The following is a 16,887-nucleotide window of genomic DNA, read 5'->3' as shown; positions in this document are numbered from 1 at the left end:
TTTTTAACTTAATAAATCTCCAATCCATTTCTGCTATATTGCATTCTGGCAGCATTAGCAAACTAAAACAACCACCTTCCTTTCAGTAGAACATGCACCAACTGCAAAAATAAGTCCTTATTTCACACATGTAAACTCCTCCCTTTTGGGGATGCTATTCCCCAGGAATGCTGTGCCCCAAGATAGCTCTGTGAGCAACAGATATTATCCCTTAGTTGAGACTCTCTTAGTTTGCTTTCATTACCCCAACTCTTCATCCTGATTTTGTTCTCTATCCTTTGTTTAACTATGCTTTTGTTCCATTGCTATTTGTTCCACTTTTTCTTCCTTCCCATTTTCCCAGTGATTTCTATTGATTATAGAGTCAAGTCTTTCATTCCTCTTCACTCTGCCCATTTGTGAGTGGTAGGGTGGTGGCCTCAACAGAGGCAGCACTTGGTAGACTCCAGTTTGTACCCCCATGCTCTGGCACACAGGGAAGCTTAGAGAGTAAGTGCATGAGAAACAGGACAACTGAATTGCAGATTTCTATTGTGTTCAAGTTGTTAGCTCTTGCACACATGTAGCAATTCTTGATTGCTTAAGAAGTCCCTGGTGTGTTTTTGGCGACTGAAGACCTTTACATGTGCTTGGCTCTCATCCAAGTCACATGCAAGATTCTGGGATTGCTTAGCTACTAATCTGCTTGCTTTTCCTTCCGATTCCTTAGAAACAAAATAAAAAATAAGGAGAAAGTGGGAATTGACCTTGTTTACCAAAATAATTCCTTTGAGATAAATTCCAAGATAAACTTCAGGATTAAAAAAATAAGATACTCCTCAATGGAGTTTTTGGAGAAAACGAGATCCGATACAGTCTTTTAAAAAAATCAGACAAAGAAAAGATTCTAAACTTTGGGATTGTGTGTGTATGTGTGTACTTTCGATTTCATATTGTGAGCTTAATAGTAATCCTTAATAACTCTGTAATCTGTCTAGGATAAGAAACGTTTTTAAAAAAGCCCAAAATAGAAGCTGCTCTAACTGTGTAATATATTGATCCAATTCAGGAGGCATCTGTCAAGTGCAATTAAAAAAAAAAAGCTGACAAAAATTTTAAAATTTTTCACATATAAATGTGAATGGCTATGATTGGTATTATTTACATATAGTCAAGACCAGCATCTGGACTATCAAATGGAAATGAGAGAAAGGAGAGAATAGAAACACCTTGAAGGCCCCAGAAGTCACTTGCAGTGGGGTGGGATGGAGTGAGGGGGGCGTTCTCGGGGATTCAGAAAACCTTGTTCTCTTCCCCAACAGGAACCACTCCAGCTTTCGGTGTTTTGGGAGTCTTCAATGGACAGACACATTCCTCTCTGGACACGTTCCCGTCCTGGAAGTCAGAACAAGATTTGTGTTCACTTAGCCTAAGTCAAGCCATCCCTTTGCTCTTTAGAAAGAGTGCCTCCCTTGCCATAAGTTCACAGATCAAGTATGGCAGTCTTTACAATGAACTTGAATAGAAAAGGTTCATGAACTGTGATCAAACTTGGTGCTAGTTGAAAGGGAGTGGACAGTCCTTTGACGTGAAGGAAAAAATGTTTTCTCCCCCCCTCTGGCCTCTACTTTGGTTTTAGATGCTGAAATGAATATATAATTTGAGATAAGGCTCTGGGACTCAGGATGCCTTCTTTGGTTTTGCCTTATATTCCCGAACCCTAAAGAAACTTACCTGATGCATGGTCAGGGATTAATCTTAGAATAGGATAGAATACTTAAAAAATGTACTGTCCGGAAAATTTTATATATGGTTAACAATCTAAAATGTATATGAAGAAGGAAGATGGGATGAAGATAAGGAATCCTTAAGAAACCTACAACTTTGTGTAAACCAGCTTAATTGGTATTTTTTTCCCCAACACCTACGGGGTTGAAGAAATGTGAGCATTTTAGGCAGAGGAGCTGCAAGTGTAAGACCTAATTTTATCAAAGATAAAGAGTATTAAATAGGTGATGAAAGGTTAAGATAGAGGTTTGGGCCTCTGCAGATCAGAGAAAAGAAGATGCTACCCAGTTATTAAAAAGTGGTAGAGAAGAAGAAAAGAAAAATTGAGGCAGGAGAGAAGTTCAACCAGGAAGATGAATAAGAACCCATTAGAAACTGCTCATAATTTACTCTCGTCTAACATTCATTTTGTAGTTACTATAAAGTGAGCATTGTTTCATGTATATGTATTAATTTTGCTAGCATCCCTCTCAACCCCATGCATACTCATTTATTTGACCAGAGATGATTAGAGGACCAAGCTTCAAAATGGAAAAAAAAAAAAAAAAAAAAGCTGGAAGCCATCAAAATGATACATTTTAGAGAAACTACAACCTATTTTTCCTTTCAGGGGAATTGTCCTTCAATGACAATGAACTGTTAGAGATGTTGAAGAGAGAGACAAAGAGGTTAAAACTAATTCTCTTTCTCTAAGCCTCTGAATCTCCAGAATCTGTTATCCACACAGCCAAGAAAACCACCAGCCAACTGCTAAAGTAAAACGATTTCTCAGAGCCACCTCAGCCCTCAGACTCACTGTCAGACTTTACTTCTTTGACCCTGGCTGTGGACAAAATCACAAACTCTGAATGGAACACGGCACCCATTGGATTGAAAACTAAAGTTTACCGAAAGGGAGACATTGGCCGTGGGACCCGTGGGATCATTATTTTCTCCGCACGTGATATTTAATAAGCCACGTGGTACTGGTCTAAAGATGGATGGAAAAGAAGGTCTCGTCCAATATGACAAAGGTACTGCAAACAGCATTTCTGACAAATGGCGAAAATTACATTTGACACTCCAAAGACGACTGAAGCACCAGATCTGGGCAAATAATGAACAGTAGAAGCCGACCCTCAAACCGATGGTTATGTGAGCCCTTCTCATCAGCCACCAAGTATTTTATGGAGCAGCAAGCTCTCCTGGTGGTGGGGGGTGACAGACTGGAGGGCACCAGTAAAGGTTTATGGGAGTCATAGAGAAAAATGGTGTTGGTTTTTTTTTTTTTTTTTCTCCTTACCCGTTCCACCTCCCTTTTCTGTTTAGCTTAAGTTCTGAAGTCTGCCATAGAAAAAGCCTTGATTATCAAATGTAATATTCACATAAGATTTTGCAGTTCAGCTGCACATTTGGGAATATATAGGGCTTCAGTGTTCCTTAATAAATTACCTCTTCGTGTAGCAATTAACCCCCTCCTGTGAAGGTTCAGTGTTTCCTTGGCCCCACGCCAGTGCTAACAGCTAAGGCTTAGCATTCTTTTTAATGGGCTGCAATTACTGCTGAGAGCAGGGAAACATAAAATATTCACACTTAAGCATCTTTTACACGTCTTTGAACATTAGATTATGTTGAAAATATAACTGACTTTTCATTCTTAAACCTGATATTTGCTTAGAATTCCACTGGACCCATGAAAATGTTTCAGTAAGTGGTTTCTGTTGATTTATGAACTCCCATGAAAGCCTAATGGAAATCCCTTGCCACCAAATATTTAATATGTTTTATGAATGCTTACAACAACCTGGGAGCCTTGTTTATCAATTCAGTGGCTTTCCTCACATTTTAAAGAAGATAAATCATTTAGAGTACAACCTGATGGGAACCCTGTTTTCTCCTTCCATGCCATCTATTGGGAAGTAAGTCTAAATGAGAAGACTGATGGGACAAACCACCCAATTGATATGTACAGGTCAAGTGGGATTGGTCTCTTAATTAAACAGCTAGCCACTGTTAGCTTTGCTAAAGTTACATCTACCTTATCTGTACCACCTGTTGACTGTGAAAATTAAATTAGATAAAAGATATGGAAATGTTTGTAATATGTACATAATTACTTTTTATTCTTTCCACATTATATATATAAGGTTATGCATATACTATATATATACATGTATATAAACTATATACCATACGAATACATATGCACACTATACATGTGTACAGAAAACATACAGAATATGTATATATTTATATGCATACAGATATACATTTATACATTATTTCAGTGCTTTGCTTTATGAAACTATAGAACAGTTCAGCTGTAACTGATTTCAAAAAGTCATACGAATCCTCTCCAAGTTTTCAGGTGATTCAGGGTCTAAATCCCTTAAGATTGATTAGTTTTCTTTTTTGTTATCTCTAGAGATGACTACTAGATAAACTTGCAATTATAGAAGTGACTTAGGCCCTTTAAATCATAGAAATCGTCCCTCACTGCCAAATAAGTAAATAATTATAATCAACAATAATTTCTCAAAAACGAAATCATTTTAATTCTATAATATTTGCTACTTTTGTTTCACTTTCCTTTTTAATCTTTGCAGTTTTCCAAATAGGCTTGCCCCATCCATGGTCACTAAATATCTATAGATTGACTGCTACTGAGCTGTATTTTGGGTCTTCTAAACATTTTTTTTGTGTGTACTCATATTGTCTCTGAAGTGCCTTCCGATGTTGATTTAATAGAACAGCAAAGACATTCTTCCTCCTTAATTATTAAATTATTTTATAATTTAACATACGTATATTTACTCTTAATACTCGTTTAATATAACTGAAAGTAAAAGCTAAAACCATGTTGGCCACCCCCCTTTATAAAAATACGATTCAAGTGTTGCTTAAGTATCAAATACATTTGTTTTTCTTTCTTTCAATTGCAGCATTCTTTTAGAGCCCCCTCAACGAAATGGTATTATTTTTTCCCTCTAATACCTGGACCAGCAAACTATGGCAAAATAGTAAATAAAGTACTATTGGGACACAGCAATGTTTATGTATTATCGGTGGCTGCTTTTGCACTACAACTGCTGAGTTGAGTTAACTGTGACAGATAATGTACGGCCTGCAAAGCTGAAAATCATTACTATCTGACCTCGACAGAAAAGTTTGCCAACCCCTGCACAAAAATGGACATTTAGCATTATTAGTTATTCTGCTATGAAATTAATTCTTCTATGAAATAATTCACCTATTGTATTGGTAGTTACGTTAATATATGCATCCGATCAGGGGTAGGTTCAATGTATTATTGAATATTCCATATCATACACATTTAAACTCTCTGAAAGTTAATTTCCTCCTTTATGAAGTAGAGATAATAATGAATGTATTCTTAGAACTTTAATGTGGGGATTAAATAAGAAAAAATGTAAATAGTATGTTGATGGATTTTGGGCAGAGTACATGATACGATGGTGGGATTTTTTGATAATCAGAGTAAGTACACAATGAAAAAATGAAAAAAATAGTAGTGATTATACTATCATAGTTGCCTCAGTTCTTTGCTTTACATTTAGATATATTCCTTAGACTGATTCCTGGATTTTGCTTTAACTCATAATAAAGCTCAGAAGTTCATTCTGAGCCATAATGATATGATGTGAGGCAAAGCAGAGCTCCTAGTTTATTTATGTTCCTTAATTAGGCTCCTTCATTGAGTTTCTCCATCTCTAAGCACAATTAAAATGTTATGCGTTTCTCTAACACACCAAACAATTCTCAGTCCCCAAACACCCTAGAATCTCAAGCCAAGGAAATGATTAAGGAAGAGGGAAATCTCAGCGGCGCCTAATGGTGATATCCAAACAAGAGTTGACAAGAATGCTCATGCTTCTGTTTACACATGGGGATTCTGATATACTAATCCATGTGTAAATGATATACTGCTTACACACTGTCAGGACAGATTCTTATTCATCTGGCAGTTTTTGGTATTTACCCTATGCTGGGCATTTTTATCTCTCATGCATGGTTGCCATAGTACTGAAGTTTTACCATTAAAGAATCATTTATTGGGGAATTTGCTTTTTACTCTCTACAAAATTGGAAAATATTCCTTTCTGTAGCAAAACTATTCCCCCAATGAGAAATGATTTCCTCTGAGCTCTGTGCATTTTGCTTGCAACTTCTTCATACCCCTGATCATATACTAACTTATGGTTATTTGTCTATTAATAGGAATCACCTTCCCATCCCTTTTCCACACTTCTCAATAGAACTGGTTGCAGGCTAAGTATCCTTATTCTTTGTATATTAGAGAAATGTACTTGCATATGATGATTTATCAGTAACTGTTACAAGCATGAAAACTATTTCTTTGCTTTCTATGACATTTAGCCTCTTACAAAATAAACTTTATAAGAATTCCACTAAAAGTTAATAAAAGCTATATGTTGATCAAAGGATCCCTTCTTTCTAAATATTTACTTTTGAAGGGAACTAAAGTATGGTAGATACTGCTGGTTGGCTAACCTGTACCCATTCTCAATCACTTTCTCCCGCACCCACTTCTACTTATAGAACCTGCTAAAATCATTATTTGCCTTTAAAGCTTCCCTTGCAGCTGGGTGTAGCTGGGTGATACAGATCTGGCCAAGAGAATGCATATAAGAGAAGCACGCTGGGGACTTCTGAGAAAGCTTTCAGTTTCTTGTCAAAAGGGATAGAGGTGGCTGGCTCCAGCCTTTCTCCCGCCTTCCTAATTTGAACGTGGATCTGATGTCTGGCACAAAATTAGATAAAAATCAAAGGTTTATTAGAGTTAATTTTATTAGAATCAATATCCTTATTGCCAAAGTGAATTCAAATTATTCCAATGCTGGTTACTCTTTTCCTGTTCAGTGTTCCAAAATCTGTTTGTCCAGAGGCAGGTCAGTAAGAAAAAGAAAAAAAAAAAAATACAACAGAGCAGGTGTTCTTGGAAGAGCCCTAATGCCAGGTTACCAGAGCTAAAACAGGAGACACCAAATAGAAGAAAGGTATGATTTACATGAGAAAGAATGAAAATAAAAATCATGCCCCACTTAGCGGAAGAGACTAGGACCTAGTCAAAACAGCGCAAGATGAAAGCTTAGCAACCTTGCACATTTTAAGCACTGCCTGGAATTCTGACTGATGGGAAATTCTGGAAGGAGGCTTAAGCAAATAAGCACACTAAAAGGAACATTGAAGTTATTTCATGCTGCAGCTGTTTTAATCTTTGGGCATGAGCTAGTAATTATTTTCATAGGGAGGGGGGTGGAAGCAACAGGGTTATTTCTGGGGCCCATAATGGACTTTGGTTGTGCGAGCTGAGAATCTAATGTCATACCACAAGCTTGCAAGACTCTCCATCCCTTTTGGCCAGTAGTAAATTCTAATCCACTCTCCAGCCTCTGAACGGTTTGGATGTGGAGAGGGGGCCTTTGTCTTGCTACCTGTGGCTCTGGGATAATGTAAATCAGTATTAGCTGTCGTAGAGGCAACCTTTAAAAGATTGAGGAATCAACGGCTCCCAGGGAAGTAGAAATGGGATGTCTCAATAGTTTAAAGTGTATCTTCCTGTAGGTAACTGCAAAGTATATGGAACTAATTAGCCCAAACATATGAAAAACCTCAGAGTCTCTGAACTGAGAAGAAATTATAAAGCATCCAGGAGAAGATCAAAAAATAGCTCACTTCATTCAGTTATGTTCTTCTTGGGCTGATGGTACACTTTCAGATGTTTTTCATTAGTAACAAAAGTGAAGCTTTCTGAGTCTGGTCTCTCTTATATATAGGAAACTCTTTGAGGACAGACTTCTTGAAGTTTAAACTACTGTTATTTTGTCCAGCTCTCAGCACCTTGTTCCAAAGATGATATTAAAAGTGTAATGGGGAAAGAAGAGGGAGAAAATGCTCAAGTTACTGAGAGGCCCCTAATTATGCCATTACATCATTGTCGTATTTCAAACACTGGGTCTATCTTTTTTCCCTAAACTGATATACAATATTGATGCCATCTCATTTTCTCTTTATCTCCTCACTGAAGGTACAGGATATTAAAAATAATAATATTTTATTAAAATAAAAACTCATTGGCTTCAAAAGAGACATTCTGTGGTTTACAATTTGCGTGGGCACTTGACAGGGAGAATATTTTCTAGGTTAAGACTTAGTCTTATTCTTTAACATACCAAAGGACTTAACACACAGTCGTATACACTGAAGCTAAATTATTTTTCCTAAAGCGTTTGTTTTGCTGTGCCTCCTCTCTGCTCAGAAATGAGCCCTGGTTCCTTCTCCAATATGGCCAGCCTTAACTTTCAAGCCTCATCTCTCATTCCTCCTCTACGTGAGCTTAAAGTCCATGGATGCTTGATCACAAATCATTCTTTCAACATATCTAATAATTGCCCATCTTTCTCCTTGTCTTGTTCCCTCGATTTGAAATACCTTCCAAGGTCCCTGTTATCAGTTTCTATTTCAATCTGTTCTATGCATCATGGCCTAAATTAAAAGCCCCTTCCTTAAGAAGCCCTTCTAAGACCCATGTCATCTGCCTCTGTCCCAATCTGGTTTATGCATCATAGTCTACATTAAGAGCTCCTTCAGGTCTGATGTTTTCCTCCTATAAACCCCTGAAGTATTCCACCTGCAATGCTATTAGGTCACTTTTTACTCATTGCCCTTTATAAGCTATTTGTAAACCTGCCTTAATTTATTCAGTATACATTTATTGAATATCCTCTCTGCATCAATTACTGTTCTAGGAACAAGGGATCCTGTAGTGAACAAAACAAGCATGAGCCCAAAGCTCCTGGTCCCTCCCCTATTATATTCTACATGAGGCCAGGAACCATGTCCATTTACCTCTCTGTTTCCCCACAGGACAATGCTTTGAACATGGAAAGTGATTAATAAGTTGTATTAAATAAGTAGCCAATGGTTTCCAATATAATAAGACTTAAAATCTACTTTCAGCAAATATTTTGTAATGTCACATTTCCTAGGCTGAAATAAAAGTAACAAATGTTATCATCTATCTACACACAGGCTTTCAAAAAATAACATAGCCACATAAATATAACACCCTCAAAGAGGAACATCAAAGTAAAAAACAGTTTATTGAAAAATCATGTGCACTTCATTATGTGATTGCATGGGCATGACATTGAAAACAGTAAATTAATTAGATCCTTGTTCCAACTTACAATGAATCAGCATGGACTTTGAACAAGAAGGTAAGAAGCTATTCCCTACGCAAAGAAAAGAAAATGAAATAGAAGAGGTATGAATGACACTAAGATAAAAACTAGCATTAGATAGATTCATTGTGTATGATAAGGGGAAAAGAGAAATAACTTTAATTGAAGTTGGGATAACCTGCCAAGAAACACTGCAGACCAATAAAGTGGAGGAACTATGACAATTGAACAAATGAGCAGCATCCTACATGTGGGCGGAGGGTCAAGATAATTCCTACGGAATGACCGAGGGCGAAGTAGTGACAAAGTGGCCCAGAAAAGATATCTTCTATTTTAACATCTTGCTATGCATTGGAGGATATATTCAATTTCGGGCAATTATTAAGACTTTTGAGGCCAAATATTTTGGCAGGTGGTAAGGAGCAGGGGGTGGATTACAGGGGAAAAAAAAGAGTAATGCATACATAAGGTTGTAGAAAGGTATTTTATGATATACTTTTGGGAGCAGTATAAGAAAAAAACCGAAATTAACAGGCAACTCAATCCTCTGCTTCTGGCCATGATGTGAGGAACTGGTACTGGAATAGCCTTCCCACGGCAAACAAGGAATATATACACAGACACAGACAAGATGTGACCCAACTGCTTTTCAGCTATCCAACAAGAGCCAATGCGAGATTGCTAGTCCTGATAGAAGGAAAGCAAGGGGTGCCGTGATCGCTCTGGCTTTCAATCTAGAAGCATGTTCTGGATCACGGCGAGGAAGCAGGAACCTAAACAGCCCAACCATCCTGCTGACCTGAAGAGACAGAGATCAGAGACTAGGGAGGCAGAGGCAGCTACAATTTGCAGGCCAGAGAAACAGAGAGAAAGGAGAAATTCACCTAAGAGCTCCAGAAATTGGCATAAAAATCTCTTTGAATCTAGACTGAAACCCCATGAAGCTGGAAAAAATAACTACTGGGGAAAGAACAACTACCCAGGGGCAGTAATCTGAGCAACTGCTGGAGCATGCACAGGATGGAGAGAGGTGTGAGCTTGATTTAGCTGGAGTGGAAAGACCCCATTAAAGCATCTGGAGCAGTCAGGAGAGACCCCAGAGAAGTCATGCCTCAGGAGTACTGCCTAGTTACTCAAGGCTTGACCTCGTAAAGCTTAATAGCAAGACTCAAAACAATCAAGTTCACCTAGAAGTAAATTAACTTCTGCTGGAAAAAAGTGCACTGCTCTTTAAAGGAAGATAACAAAATTAAGATAATTAATGTTATAACATTCACACTATTCAGGATCTAATTAAAGAATCCTAGACATCCTGAGAAATAGAAAAAACATCATCCACAGTCAGGAGAAAAATAATGAATACAAACAGACCCAGAAATGATAGAAACGGTAGAGTTAATTATCATTTAAAATATGAACATAACAAATGGAGAAATGAAAACGATAAAAGATAAATAAATAGAACTTCTAGAGTTGAAAAGCCATACCTGAAAGGAAAAGTTCACTGGATAGGTTCAATAGCAGGATAGACACAACAGAAGAAAATGAATTTGAGCATATAACCGTAGAATTATTCAAACTGAAGCACAGGGAGAAAAAGTCTGAAAGAAGAGAGCAGCTTCCCAGGAACCCTTGTGATAACATAAAAGGTCTAACAAATGTGTAAATTGAGTCCCAGGAAAGGGAAGGGGAGCATAGAAAAATATTTGAAGAAATAAAGTTAAAAGTTTCTCCCAACTGGATGAAAACTATATATGCACACAGGCCCTGATGCCTGCCGAATGTTCTCCAAACAGGACAAACCCAGAGAAAACTACAAGGAGGCGCATTGTAACAAAATTACTGCAAACCAGTGAGAAAGAGAAAAAATCTTAAAAACAACCAAATTATGAACAAAAGACACATTATGTACCAGGAAACAAAGATAACAGATACCTTTGAATTTTCATCAGAAACAATGCAAGCCAGAAGACAAGGAATGACATTTCAGTGGTGAAAGAAAAACAAAGTCAAATCCTGCCAATCAAGAATCTCAATTGCAAAAAACATTCTTCAAGAAACGAAAATACAATAAAGACCTTTTCACATGAACAGAAGCTGAGAGAGTTTGTCACTGGACAGTCTATACGACAAAAAACGTCAGAGGATGTTCTTTAGTCTGAGGGAGAAAGATGTCACTTAGAAACTCAGATCCACACAAAGGAATTAGGTTCACCATAAATGGTAAATATGAAACAATTATTAAAGATTTTGTATTCCCTTTTTTCAATTTCTTTCAAAGATTAGTGACTAAAGCTAAATAAATAACAATGTATTATGGCATTTAAAACATTTGTAGTAGTGAAAAATAAGTGGCTAAAGTATCACAAAGAACAAATTACTCTAATAACACATAAATGAAAAATAAATGGCTACAGCATGACAAAGAATATTTTCCTCAAAGAGAGAAGTAGAAAAATACTGTTCTAAACTTCTTGTGTTACTTATGTTGTGGGATATGTTTTAATCACCTCTTCTGTACCCCCTTTGGTGAGGGAGAGATTCGCACTGTAGGGTTATGGCTATGGCTGAACACCTCACACCTGGCACTGGGCAGATGAAATCAGCAGCAGTTATATGTCACTTGTATGCACAGCCCCAGAGAGCCAGGCAGTACCTCCGTGCAGACCCGTGTGGGAGTTGTCCTTGGAATAAGAGCAAGCAACCAGGGCTGTGGAAGGTAGGAGTTGTAGTATTACGAGCATGGGGGGGGGGGGGGGGAGAATATCCTTGGTTTCCATGGAAACATGTGACTGGATCATTTGAATAATTCTTCAGGCTGACAGGGAACTGAAACCCACAACTCAGGTTTAAGCTGGAGTTATGCCTGATCCCTTTTCTGAGAAGGGTTGTTTGACTTAGGGACTTTATCTGTGGAAGCAGTTTTGGGAGGGGGACTCAGGCCATTTAAGTCCCTCCCAGTTTTACCAGATTGTCAAGGCAGCACATAATATTGAAACTTAAGTTTAGACTTTTTTACTGCTGTATAACATTATTTGAAGGGAGATTGTGATAAATGGAAGCTGCACATTTTAAACCGTAGATCAACCATAAAAATAAAATTAAAAAGTTTATCTAATTAGTAGATAGTGGAGATAAAATGGTACATGAAAAAAATATTTGATAAATCCAAAGGAAGTCAATAATAAAGAGAAAAAAAAAAAGTGGCTGAAATGGGACAAATGAAAAGCAAATGGGAGGAGAGCAGACTTAAATACAACCAGATCAATAATACATTAAATGTAAATGGTCTAAACAACACAAGTATAAGCAAGGCAAATAAGGTCAGACTGAAAAAAAAAGCAAGATGTCAACAAATGATCCACTTTAAAAACACAGATAGGTTAAAAGTAAAAAGCAGAAAAAAGATAAACCATGCAAAATACTGTAAGAAAGTTGAAGTAACTACATTAATATCAGACAAAATAGAATCCAGGACAAGGACAAGGTGTATTACCAGATATAAAGAGTGACATTTCATACAATAAAGAGGCTAATTCATCAGACAAACATAACTGTCCCAAATAGTGATGAATATAATTCCAGAATTTCAAAATACATGATGCAACAGCTGACAGAATTGAAAGGAAAAATAAATAAATCCACTATTACAGTTGGATATTACAATGCTCCTCTTAAAGTAATTGATAGAATAGACAGAATATGTATAAGTATATAGAAGACTCAGAGAAACTCTGAACCAATTTGATCTAATTGACATTTAAAGAACACCTGACCCAACAATCATCTAATTCATGTCCACCATATGCTGGACCATAAAAGGTGTCTCAAGAAATTTAAATAAATGAAAATATACAGAGTAGTTTCTTAGTAATTTAATTAAAATTGGAATTAAATTAGAAGACGACAATGAAAAGATATCTGGAAAACCTGAAATGTTCAGAAGTTAAATAACTAATTTTTAAGTTAAATAAATCACAAGGGAAATTTGGAAACATTTTGAATGGAATGAGAATGAAAATAGAACATCAGAATGAGTGAGATACAGCCATATCAGTGTTTAGAGGAAAATATATAGTTTTCAAAGCTCATATGAGAAAAGTAAAAAGATTTAAAATCAGTGATTCTAAACTTCCAAAGTAAATAGAAGGAAAGCATGGTATAAGTAAGAGCAAAAACCAATAAAATAGAGAACGAACAAACAATAGAGAGAAAAAATAATGAAGCCAGAAACCAAAGGAGTAGATCATTTTAAGGGGGTATTGTGGTCAATGACATCAGCACAGTGTGGTACCATCGTGGCATACCCGTGGGCATACCCACTGGCTTTGGCACTGTGGAGGTCATTTTTATCCTTGGTGAGAACAAATTGTTGAATAAATGATCTCTCATGGAGTATTTAAAATTTTCTAAAATTACAGATTAAAGTTGTTCTTTAATAAACTGCTGATAAACATAAACGACTTACGATTTTAATTTTCTAAGAAAATGGCTCAATTAAATACCGTATTAGAAAAAACATAGGAGGCTCTCCGAAAATAAATATTCATTTTTTTGCAACATAGATTTCTTTATTATTGATATGTAATTCATACATATTGTTCAGATACAGGATATTAATAATACAAAATATTTTAAAAACAATCCTTAAAATGCAATTATATTTCTTTGTTTCAAGTAGCTCTACTAATTTGATAATAGTTAGTCTTAAATATTAAAAAAAGTTCCTCTCCTTTTTGTTATACTTATAAGCGCTGTTTTACAGAAACCATTGCAACTGATTTAGTAGTATAGTATAGTATTAGGACTGAAACGCTTCCCCACAAGTATATAGTTGGAAATGCTCTAATGACTAAGTTTCTTTCCAAAGAGGTGGGTTTGAAATTCTTAACTATATCCCCGAGCCTTTGTAATTAGAGTAAATTATTTGATCCCAATGTGGTTTTCTTCCTTGGGTAATGATTGTTGGGTCACAGACATTTCACGTGGATGCATCCCACTTAATCACGAATGAAAATTCTTTCAGGTCTTTGTATGTCATCTTTTGGGAGCATCCATATGAGAGCATACATTTCCAAATCAACGTCAGTTGGATTGTTTCGACTTCATCCAACAGCTGAAAAAAAACGGCACTGAAAGTTCTCAGTGACAAAGGTTATTTTGAAAGAAATCTAAGTTTCTTGACAAAACCCTTGATACTTTCATTTTATTGTGATTTGTCTCATTTCCTTGCATCTCTCTGATTACCTTATTTAAATTTACAAATGCATTTGAAAAATAATATTTCATTTTTTGGTACAAAATTTATCACTAATCTATCAATGATTGAATGAAATAATTCTTCAACAGTATCAAATAGTGAACAAAATATGTATCAGCAGTTTAGAAAACTATATGACTTACAGGAAAATATTACTTATTATGTTTGATACAATTCTTAAGTCTTTGCATTTGACAGGTTTCTAAATAATCAGTCATTCAAGAGATTATTCTTAATTTTATGAATTTGGTACTGATAAAGGTATTGATTTGTGTAATGTTTTGAGATTCTTGCTGACTGTGCATTGTTGATGACAAATAGAATGAACTGCTAAAACGTGGAAATCCTTTAAGTTGTTTATAAATCCTCCTTATTGACCAATCATGCTTTCTGTTACCTATGGTATGAGCAATTGTATTGGAAATGGACTTTTTTAAAAATATATTTTTAAAAGAATTTCATCTATTGACAATCTTTTTTTGTTCTTTGTCAGGAATTTGGAAAATAAAAGCATCTATACAACTTTCTCTCCCTACAAGTTTTACATTTGTGTGCTGGAAATCTTCATTATTATACAGGATGCATTCATACACTTGTAATAAAAATGTGTTTGTTGTAATTCCTTACGTGGTTGATTTTCAACACTGTTTGTCCTCTCATCTTTTTTTTTTCTTAAAACAGTAACATTGCTCAGCGGAAAAGTAGAAAAAATTATTTCATTTGTATTTCTTTCATTATTCGGATAAATTCTTGTGCATCTAGTAACTTTTGCCCAATATTGTATAGCTTACCACATTTGCAATCATTTGTACTACAATGCAAGATTTGTTCTTTCCTGATTAAAAGACTATCTGTGAACATTCCACGGGCAAAATTTCTTAGAAATGTGACATATCTTTGACAACTTTATTAAAATGCTTTTTGGTAAAACATTTCCTTAATCTAGATAGTTTCATTACTTCATTAGGAAAAAAACACATTGTGTGAGAAGGCACACTGGTAACTTCTCTATTTGGGGCAAGGATATATTTAAATAGATATCTGAATATTGTTAATATTTTTCTTTTTTATCTGATATTTTGGAAAAAGGTCTAAAGAAATATATTTATCCATATGGCAGTCATCATGTGTGGACAATTGCTAATACAGACCAATACAAGGGTCTTATATTAGAAATACAAATCCCATGAGCTGGGTTTTTGTAGGTGAGACAGTTTTCCAAAATGTCGAATAAACTTTCATAAAGTAGCAAACATATCCCTCCTGTAGAATCTGATTTAATTGGGCTGCAATGGGGTCCCATTCGGTAATTTTAAGAAGCTCCCCCATGTAATCCTGATGTGCAGCTAGGGTTGAGAATTCCAAGTAAGAATGATGGACCTGAAACTCTAGCCTGAGATAGAGATGGTATGTACCTGATATCTTAGAGGGGACACGTATTGCAAGTACAGAGACTGCAGAAAATTGGAAAAGATATGACTCCAACTCAGGAGAAGACACATCGCAACTCAAGCACACTTGAGTGAAATTATCTAGGCGATAAAGTGTATATTTAGAAAAACGTTCTCTGAGTCATCATTACCACTGAGAAATAATTGTAGCAAAGTTCAGGAGAAGTTTTATTTGGCTGGACGTTCCCACCCAAACCCTGTTCTGACACTATCACACAAACCCAGTTTTGTTCACTTGGTAACGAAATACCTTCTATGATAGAAAGGCAGGGCTGTGGAACACATATCAATTCCACTTCGCAGTGTCTGGAGTCAGTTACCAGGCACAGCTATTGGAATCTATACCTGCCTTTACTTCCTACCTGGCTTCGTTCCTCTGTCCCAGCTACTTTCCCTGCCCTGCTTGCCACCTGTGGATGGAAGGCTCCTCTTTCTCTGAAGGCCTGCTCTCTGTCTCTGCTCAAGACCTCTGTGGACTCCACGTCTCTGAGGCACCCATGGGTGACTCTTAGCTGGAAAACTGCTATGTGAATGGGGAGTGGGGATGCGGGGCAAGCTGGAGTTAGGGAAGGTAAGGGATGCTCTTTCTCTAACAGTTCCCCGGACTTTTTGAGGCGTCGTTTCAGGACTCCTGGGACTGTTGGGTGTTGCCAGTGGGAGAGAAGTACCATGAAGGATTGACCATGTGGATTCTAGAATCAAGCAGACCTGAATTTGAATCTTAGTTCTTCCACTACCTGTGAGAACCAAATCTCTGAGCCCCACTTTTCCCATCCAATAGGGATACTGTCTATAATGTGACTCCTATACGCTCCCACCCCTGCCACTTCATTCATTGTCAGGACGGTAGATCCAGCTGATGAGTTCCTTTATTAAGGCAGCTTACTCTGTTAACTGACGGGCATTCCGGAATCACTTGCTGCCAATCACCTGACACGGAACACCTGGTGGTCCTCAGCAATGTGGTAAATTAATTGAAGGGAGAGTCGGGACTGGGCTGTCTCCTTCCCAACCCCCCAACCCCCCCCCCCCCCCCAACAACTTTGTGTGGTTTGGGCCGCTTTTATGAGACAGAGAGATTTTCTTTCAGGAAAATATGGTGAACTGAAAAGTCCTTTGTGTCTTCCATAACCTGGGAGAGGGGTCTCAAATCTCCTTAGTCTGGAAGGCAAAGGTGGCTGAAAGCTAACAAAGGGAGTCATTT

General features: G+C 36.8%; 1 long non-coding RNA gene across 3 annotated transcripts in view; it reads left to right on the top strand.

Annotated features, from left to right (window-relative positions):
* LOC143681101 (uncharacterized) overlaps positions 1–16,125 on the top strand; it is a 57,044-nt gene extending 40,919 nt beyond the window's left edge. The window contains exons 3-4 of one of the 3 annotated variants that reach the window (XR_013174359.1): positions 13,999–14,126; positions 14,726–16,125. This is a non-coding gene — a long non-coding RNA (uncharacterized LOC143681101). Of the gene's footprint in view, positions 1–1,301; positions 4,577–13,998; positions 14,127–14,725 lie in introns of those variants that run through there. The other 2 variants (XR_013174362.1, XR_013174360.1) reach the window with 2 other exon arrangements.
* The last annotated feature ends 762 nt before the right edge of the window (positions 16,126–16,887 follow it).

Source organism: Tamandua tetradactyla, chromosome 4 (genome assembly GCF_023851605.1).
Source record: "Tamandua tetradactyla isolate mTamTet1 chromosome 4, mTamTet1.pri, whole genome shotgun sequence".
Classification (NCBI taxonomy): domain Eukaryota; kingdom Metazoa; phylum Chordata; class Mammalia; order Pilosa; family Myrmecophagidae; genus Tamandua; species Tamandua tetradactyla.
This window is presented reverse-complemented; position numbering and strand designations above follow the sequence as displayed.